We start from the raw sequence: 7498 nt of genomic DNA, 5'->3' as shown, positions 1-7498 counted from the left end.
TGCAGGGTCTGAGTCCCAAGGGGTTCAGTAGGCACTCAATGTCTGTCCATCTCTCATTTGGGCACAGTTTCATCAGGTGGTGCAAGTAGCAAGGTAGGAAGTAAGCCCCAGATTAGATAAAGGTATTGTGTGAATGCCAAAGTAAATAAATTGGGGTTTCAGAGTGATGTGTTTGGGGCAGAGGGTGGATGTGCTGAAGTGCTCACTCTCCCTCGACTCCCTGTGAATGTGTCACCACACTCACCTTTCATTCAGCAAGTATATGGCAAATGCCTAGTGTGTGCCAATGCCATCTTGGGACAGACAAAGCACTGCTCTCCCAAGTGTCCTTGGCACTCCAGCATAGAGGCCCTGTTGGCTTCTAGCAGCCTGGATTTTGTTGCCTGCCTGCATTAGTAGGAAGAGAATATGATATAGAAAGGAAAATGAACTTAATTACAGATTGGCCAAAATTGAGAAAGCAGCTGAGCCTCCTCCATTGATCCTGCAGGTTTGTACAATTTACAGGATCCAAACCAGAAAAATGTTTTTCCATATGTACACTTAACCAGGTGCACTAGACAGATGTGCTGCAATCTGGATTCCTTTGGTCCATGGGGTGGAGTTGGGGAGATGATTCTCATTTTCCATTTTGCCTGAAGAAAGCTGGAGTGGAAAAACACCAGTCACCAGGAAATGAGAGAAAAAAATGGTGGTGTTTGATGCAGAAGACCCCATGACCTAGGACTTCTCACGGGGGAATCCATAGGCATGTCCTTCATGTAGAAAGCATGCGGGGCTCAGTCCCAGCTCTGTGAAGGTGACACATCTAGCTCTCCTTACATGCTAAGTGCTGACTTCCCAGTTTCACAAGCAGTCTTGAGCAGAAAAAGCCCTGAGGCCACCCCTCTGGGAGGCCTGATTGAGTCCATGTCTTCCCCTTCCTGATCAGCTTCTTCTGCTCCTGCCTCCTCCTCTCCTTTCAACCCAGAGCACCAGTACCACATATGCTGAACCACGTCAGGGTCTACAAGTACATCAGTCTGTACAAAACAAAACTGTGGCTCCTGGGGGAGGAGGACCACTACCAGTAGCACTCTATGGTGAAGTTGGCCTTTGGGCAGAGTGCTGGAGTGTGCACTTTCCAGAGAAATAAACACTGTTTTGTTAAGAAACTGTAGCCAATCTTATTTTACAGGTCACAATCACCTTTATTTACAATTCCAGTCTGGGCAGCAGTCTGGAAAAAGAATGGTCAGGAGCCTCCACTCCACCTCATGGGTGGTGGTGTTTGAATCCAGGGAGGGCAGTGCCCACAAGAAAGGGAAGTGAGACTGGAGGCAGCTCTTTGGGTTCAGTTGCTGCCCTTTTCATTTGAATAAGTGAAGAATGGTAGCCACTGAGATTGGCAGAACCACAGCTAGGTATTAGGAGATTAAGTTCCAGGGTTTGCACATGAGGTTAGGCTGCAGCTCACTACATAAGCCAAAATGTTTAAACCAAACTTACCCTACCCTGGGGCTACTTAGGCCCACACAACACATTAAAGCACAAATATTCCTTCTGCTGAGTCCCACATTCTCATTTTGCCCAGGTTCACAGGTACACCAGTGAGAGAATCCCAGGTGTAGAAGGCAGACTAGGCACACACAGTGAACTCTCTGCCTTCCCAGACACCAAGAAAGTATGAAAAAGGGATTGTAAAATATGTCACAAGTCCACAGTACAGAGAATGGGGCACATGGGCCATCTGGAAAACTGAAGACCTACAGGGCAGAAAGCATGTTGGAGGAGGATGAAGGAGACCACCTTGCAAGCTGAAAGTGTTGTCTCTGTGCAGAGAACAGGAGAAACAAAGCAAATGGTAGGAGAGAATTCACATGACTTGTGTGGTTGTCCCCAACTCTAGAAAGCTTTGCATTTTAACCCGACCTTGTTAATCACCCTCAGTTTCTCCAGTTCCTCTGGAGAATATGTACATGCAGTGAACATTTGAATGTGGTACATTTTGACACCTACACATTCAGCATCTCCACATGGAGTCACCTTGTTCCTGGATTGCTTCCAGCTCTGCCTGCATTCTCTCATTTGGGCGGATGCTCCTGCCTTCTACCAGCCTCCAGCTGGAGGCCTGGGGACCAGCTGTGAGTCCACGTGCAGTCATACTTACACCCAATTCCATTATGAGTCCTACTGATCCAGGCTCTTCAGTACATCAGTCTATCTGCTCTCCCACCCTCTAAACTTCAGGGCATTACCACTGCTCCTCTGGACTTGTGTAGTATTCACTAAGTTGTCCCAGTTGCCTCAAGTCCACCAGTTACAGTAGAGCTGTCATGATCTTTAAACCACAAGTCTGAGTTTGTTAGAGCGAGTGAGCACCTGAGTGCCCCCCACTGCCCACTGGTAAAGTGCCAGCTCCTTTCCAGACAGGTAGGCATCCCAGGTTGGCCTCCTCTCCTCACTCATTGACTGGCACTGGTCACCCGTGATGTCATGGTGACCAGGTACTCCCTCAGGGCCTACCCTCACTCAGCTCTGTGCCTCTGCATGGTCCACTTCTTGCTTCTCCTGAAGGCAGTTTTCCTCCTGCTCTCCTGTCTCCTCTTGCTCATTCCTAACGATAGGCTCAACTCTGGAGACTAAAGTGGGAGATGCAAGTTTTAGGCCAGCCCTGGCCACCTATCAAAATCCTGTCCCAATTAACAAAAAATGATGGAGTTCAGTGGTGAATTGCTCTACCATGGCAGAAACAAACAATGAAAACAATAATAAATAAACATCTTTCAAGTTAGGCAGTCACCAAGGATTGAGTCAATTCTTGAGATCAGTTTTTTTTTCACTAGAAAATGACAATATCCAAAGAGGAAAGACAAGTACATCAAGCTCCTGGCTATTGAATCCACTACTACTACAGAGGACAGGTGAGGAGAGCTGGAAAGAGGTGCCAGCAGGTGGCTGTCACTGTTAGAGCATTTTGGTTAAGGTCAACCTAACAGTCACCTGGGACTTGGATCTATATCTACCATATTTTTCACGTGCAAGTTGGGTGAAAAGTGACTTCTTATGATGTCATATTCTACATCCACAGAGAGACAGAAGGCCCTTGTACATCACTCAGACCAGCCCACTGCTGAGCAGGGGGTGGAACTTCTGCATGATGGCATGCTGATGGCACAGGGTGGACCTTCCTGGTGATCCCCTGGCAGGCCTGGTCAACCAAGAGGTCTGAGCAGCAGCCTTACCAGGCCTTACCTGGATGCCTGGCAGCTGGGGGGAGGAAGGAAGGAGAAAGAAGGCACACAGGTGTGACAGCTCCGGCCTGCACTGGCAGGAGTTACATGATGATCCTGGCAATGGCTTGAAGGGAGGGGAAGTCATTGTCCTGAGCAGCGTGCAACACCTGGTGGCTACTGACATCACCCTGCGCCAGCACCTGCTGGTAGAGAGGGCACACACAGCAGTCCAGGCCCACCTGCTGGGTGCTGGTCTGCCATACACTCTTGTTATTCCTCTTGGACTTGGTGCCTGGTGGCTTCTCATGGCTGCAGAAGTCTGTGTGTGCAGACAGCAGCTCCTGCTGCTTGGTCATGTCAGGCCACAGCACCAGCAGCTCACTGAAGATCTTCTGGAAGTTCTTCCCAAGCAGGTCCTGGCAGCTCTTGTAGTACTGGTCTGTGGAGATCATTCCCTGTCTGAACTCCCCCAAGTGGCTCATAAACTTGCTGAAGCAGGCCTCCTCACTCTGCACAAAGCCCTTGATGGACTGGATGAGCTGCAGGTTCCTCTCCCAAAAGTTCTCAGGGACCAAGTAGGCTCATGGTGTGGATGTCAGCATGGGGGCTTTCGTGGTGGTGGTGGTGGTGGTGGTGGTGGTATTGGTGGGGCTGGGAATGTAGGCTCGGTGGGGACTGGGCAGGAGGCTGGAGAAGCAGAGGTGGGGAGGTGTCTTGCTGACAGGAGATGCCAGGCCAGGTGACGGTGGGGGTGGTGTGCCCTTCAGGAGCACCACAGTGTTGAAGCCTGGGGGAGGAGGCATCCTGGGTGGGCAGGGGCCTCCCAGTGCTGGGAAGTCTTCCTGGGGAGTGGGGCAATAAAGGGGCCCCAGGGGCCTTGGGAGTCCCAGGGGTTCTTTGGGGGTGCTCTGAGCCAGAGTCGACCCTTCTGTGTGTCCATTGATGATGACAGCTACTGGCCCTTCTGCTCCTACTCATAGGAGCTTCAGGGGCCTGCTCAGCCCAGGAATTTGGGGTATGGTCAGAGGGCAGTGGCAGGGACAATGTGGTACCAGGCTTCTCAGATCCCACCTTCTTTTTTTGCCAACCTTGGTGGAGGTCTGGGTGGAGGCTGGCACCAGCAGAGAAGCAGCTGCCCTAGTGGGCATGCTCCACAACTCCTGGGCACCAAGGCCACTGCCTGCTCCTCTGTAGGGGGCAGACCACCCTTCTATCCACCTCTGCTCCCCTCTCAGCCTTCCTGGATGTCTGGTTGCTCCAGGGTCAGCCTGGGCCCCTGGAGTGGATGGAGCCCTTTTCTTGCTGCAACTGCTGTTCCAGGCGGAGATGTGGCTTGGTGGGGTGGTACTGGGCTTGGATGCAGAGAACACCAGGGCAGGGAAGTCCTCCTCCTGGAAGGTGTTTCTACCCCTGGTGGGACCAGGGTACACCAGCACTAGCCCCACAAGTCCAGGGGCTGCCACTGTGCAGCAGGAGGAAGTAGAAGCACAGAGACTGGGGAAATCTTCATCCTTGGTTTGGAGTGGTTAGGAGGGTGCTTTGTGGGGTGAGCCCTGGGCCCAGGCCCAGGCAGTCTTCTTGGCCTACAGGACCATTTGCTGAGGCCTCCCTGAGGCCTGAGTCTTCACCCTGAGCCCCAGTTAGGTGCCGTGGGCTGTGGGGCTAATTGGGCTCCTGGGCTGCAGCCTCTTCCTTCCTAGGACTGCCACCCTCAACCTGGTACTCGCTCCTGGGAGTCTCCTCGTACTGTGCAGTCACTGATGTCCGGATGGCAGCAGCCATTTCTCAGTCCTCTTCTTCCCTCTTGTACCTCCAGCTTCCTTGAAGGCTCTGCTGGGCTCCATGCCCGCTGGCCCGGCCCGATCAACCCTGGCGTTTGTACCTGTCCACCTCCTCCTACTCCTCACCGCTGACCATCCCCTCACTACGACATGAGTGTTGTGGTGCAAAGCTAAACTGCAGGTCAATCCAGCAGTTTGGGCGTGCCTCAGCATGGCTGCGGCTGTGGCAGGCAGTCCAGTGCGTCTTGAGGTCGATTTCCGTACAGAAGGCATGGCTGAACCGCTCTGTGCTGCAGTGTCCCTCCTCACACAGGAAATGCTTCTACTGGAAGTGCTCATGCAGGTGTGCATAGTCGCTGTAATAGTCCTGCAGCCCATCTGAGTCACAGAAGTGACAGAAGTAGTGGTCTCGGTGCAAGTGCTTCAGCAACTCATTGTTGTCCAGGTACCGCTCATCGCAGAACTTGCAGAACGGGTGTCCACGGTGTGATGTGTCTTCAGGATTCTCTTGCATGCGGTGCCAAGCCAGGTCCTTGCGCGAGTATCACTTGCACTCAGAGGTGAAGATCTTGAGGTGCTTCAGTCACAGCTTGCAGCAGAAAAGCTCATGCTGCTTCTGCATGTGCTGCTCCAGGTCCCTGAAAAAGCTGAAGGGCGACAGCTGGGGGCACTGCGGGCACTAAAGCTGCAACAGCTGCCTGTACAATGCAAACCTTTCCATCTTCAAAGTCGATGTCATATTTCTCCTCGTGCTGCAGCTGCTGGATGAGGATTGTGGCAAAGTCAGGAAGCTTCTTTCCAAAGACCACCTGGCGCATCTCCTCGCGGGCACACGGCGCAGTAGCGCTGCTCGCGCAGCACCTGTTCTTGGTGGAGCAGCGGTAGCACACCGGATGGTCGCAGCGGCCCAGCGCTGCGGACTCCAAATCCCTTCAGCACAGCAAGCAGCTCCCAGGGTCCCGCTTGGGAGCTGCCGCCGCCACCGTTTCCAGGGCCCCACGCCGCCATGGCGGAGCTCCGACCCCCTCCCCCATTTAAATTTCTTTATGTGGTGAAAGATATGCTGTAAAATCTACATAAATCTAGGTAGAAATCATTATTAGGAATGACAAAGCAGAGCACTGAACACATGGAATTGTTACATTAACAATTAATAATAATTGTTACATTAATATTAAAATAAATGAAAACTATATAATGTAATATTAAATTATATGTAAATTCCAGGAAAGATGCTGATAAAGGATATTTTAATGATGCCTGGTCATGACGGTACACACCTGTAATCCTAAGTACAAGAGGGAGGATCACAAGTTTGAATTCAATCTGGGTGACTTAGCACAACCATGTCTCAAAACCAAAATTTAAAACAAGGACCTGTGATGTAAGTCAGTGATAGAATGCTTGGTTAGCATGCATGAGGTTCTGGGTTCAATTCCAGCAACACTAAAAAAAATCAATGCCTAAAATTAAATTATGTCATTATTGAACAATTCTGTGAACACATTAGGAGCCATGGAGTTATACCTTGTGTTTGTAAATTTCATTGTAATTGGAACTATATATTACATTCTATTTATGGTTGATCTATCAAAATGTAAAAATGCATTCTACTGTCATATACAACTAATTAGAACAAATAAAATTAAAAATTAAAAATAAGAATGACTATTTTCAGTTTTCAATGAGAACAGCTCTATTTAAACATATACTAATGGTGTCCATCAGATTTATTTAAACCACTGCCACAGTTATTTTCACATCCCACTCCTCCTTACTGCCTGATGTATCTTTTTCTATTTTCCCAAGCCTGGAAAGCACTGAGCTGTTTCTGGGAGGATATGCTCACAGTCATTTTATAGATGGGCAGTCTGTGAAGAAGGCAGAACTTGGAGTTCGCTCCTTCCAGCTAAGCTGGGAACTCTGTTCCCTACAGTCAACAGCTGTCATGTAGGGGATTTTCCCACAGAGCATCATGCAAAGACTCTGTCCCAGTGCTAGCAACATGCCACCTAGTTTGTTTCCTGAGCCTTTAAATTCCTGATTCTTTAATTTTAATATCACAAAAAATGAAGAAAAGAAATTCTGTTTGTCCTCTCCTGAAGTAAAAATTATGTATAACCAAAAAAAAAAAAAAACATTTAAAACAAACAAAAGCAGTAAAACAAAGTCAGTGTGATTATCCTTCATATTACAAATACTCTTAGTGGCCCAGATCAGAGTCCAGGCAACAGTTCTGGATGAGGAGGAATTGCCAGGAGCAGGTGGCAGTGGAGCTCCCTGCTGCTCTCTGCAACTTCTTAGAGGACCCCTCAAGTTCTCAACTAGACCTGCACCCACCCCCTGGTGCACCAGGTTTTTGCAATGGGTAAGGGAAGATTCTGGAGACGCATTCTGTTCCTCAGGATTTTCTGAAAGAAATACAGTCAAGTAGAAGATGTGGGAAACAGTCCTTATTTTAGTAGACCCTGGCAGTTTCTTGTCCATGTAACTCTGAGCATG

General features: G+C 49.6%; 1 pseudogene; it reads right to left on the bottom strand.

The window, feature by feature from the left end:
- Positions 1-3316: 3316 nt before the first annotated feature.
- LOC124973695 (E3 ubiquitin-protein ligase ZNF598-like) lies at positions 3317-6030 on the bottom strand (annotated as a pseudogene).
- Positions 6031-7498: the final 1468 nt, after the last annotated feature.

This window comes from Sciurus carolinensis, unplaced genomic scaffold, assembly GCF_902686445.1.
Source record: "Sciurus carolinensis unplaced genomic scaffold, mSciCar1.2, whole genome shotgun sequence".
Taxonomy (NCBI): domain Eukaryota; kingdom Metazoa; phylum Chordata; class Mammalia; order Rodentia; family Sciuridae; genus Sciurus; species Sciurus carolinensis.
This window is presented reverse-complemented; position numbering and strand designations above follow the sequence as displayed.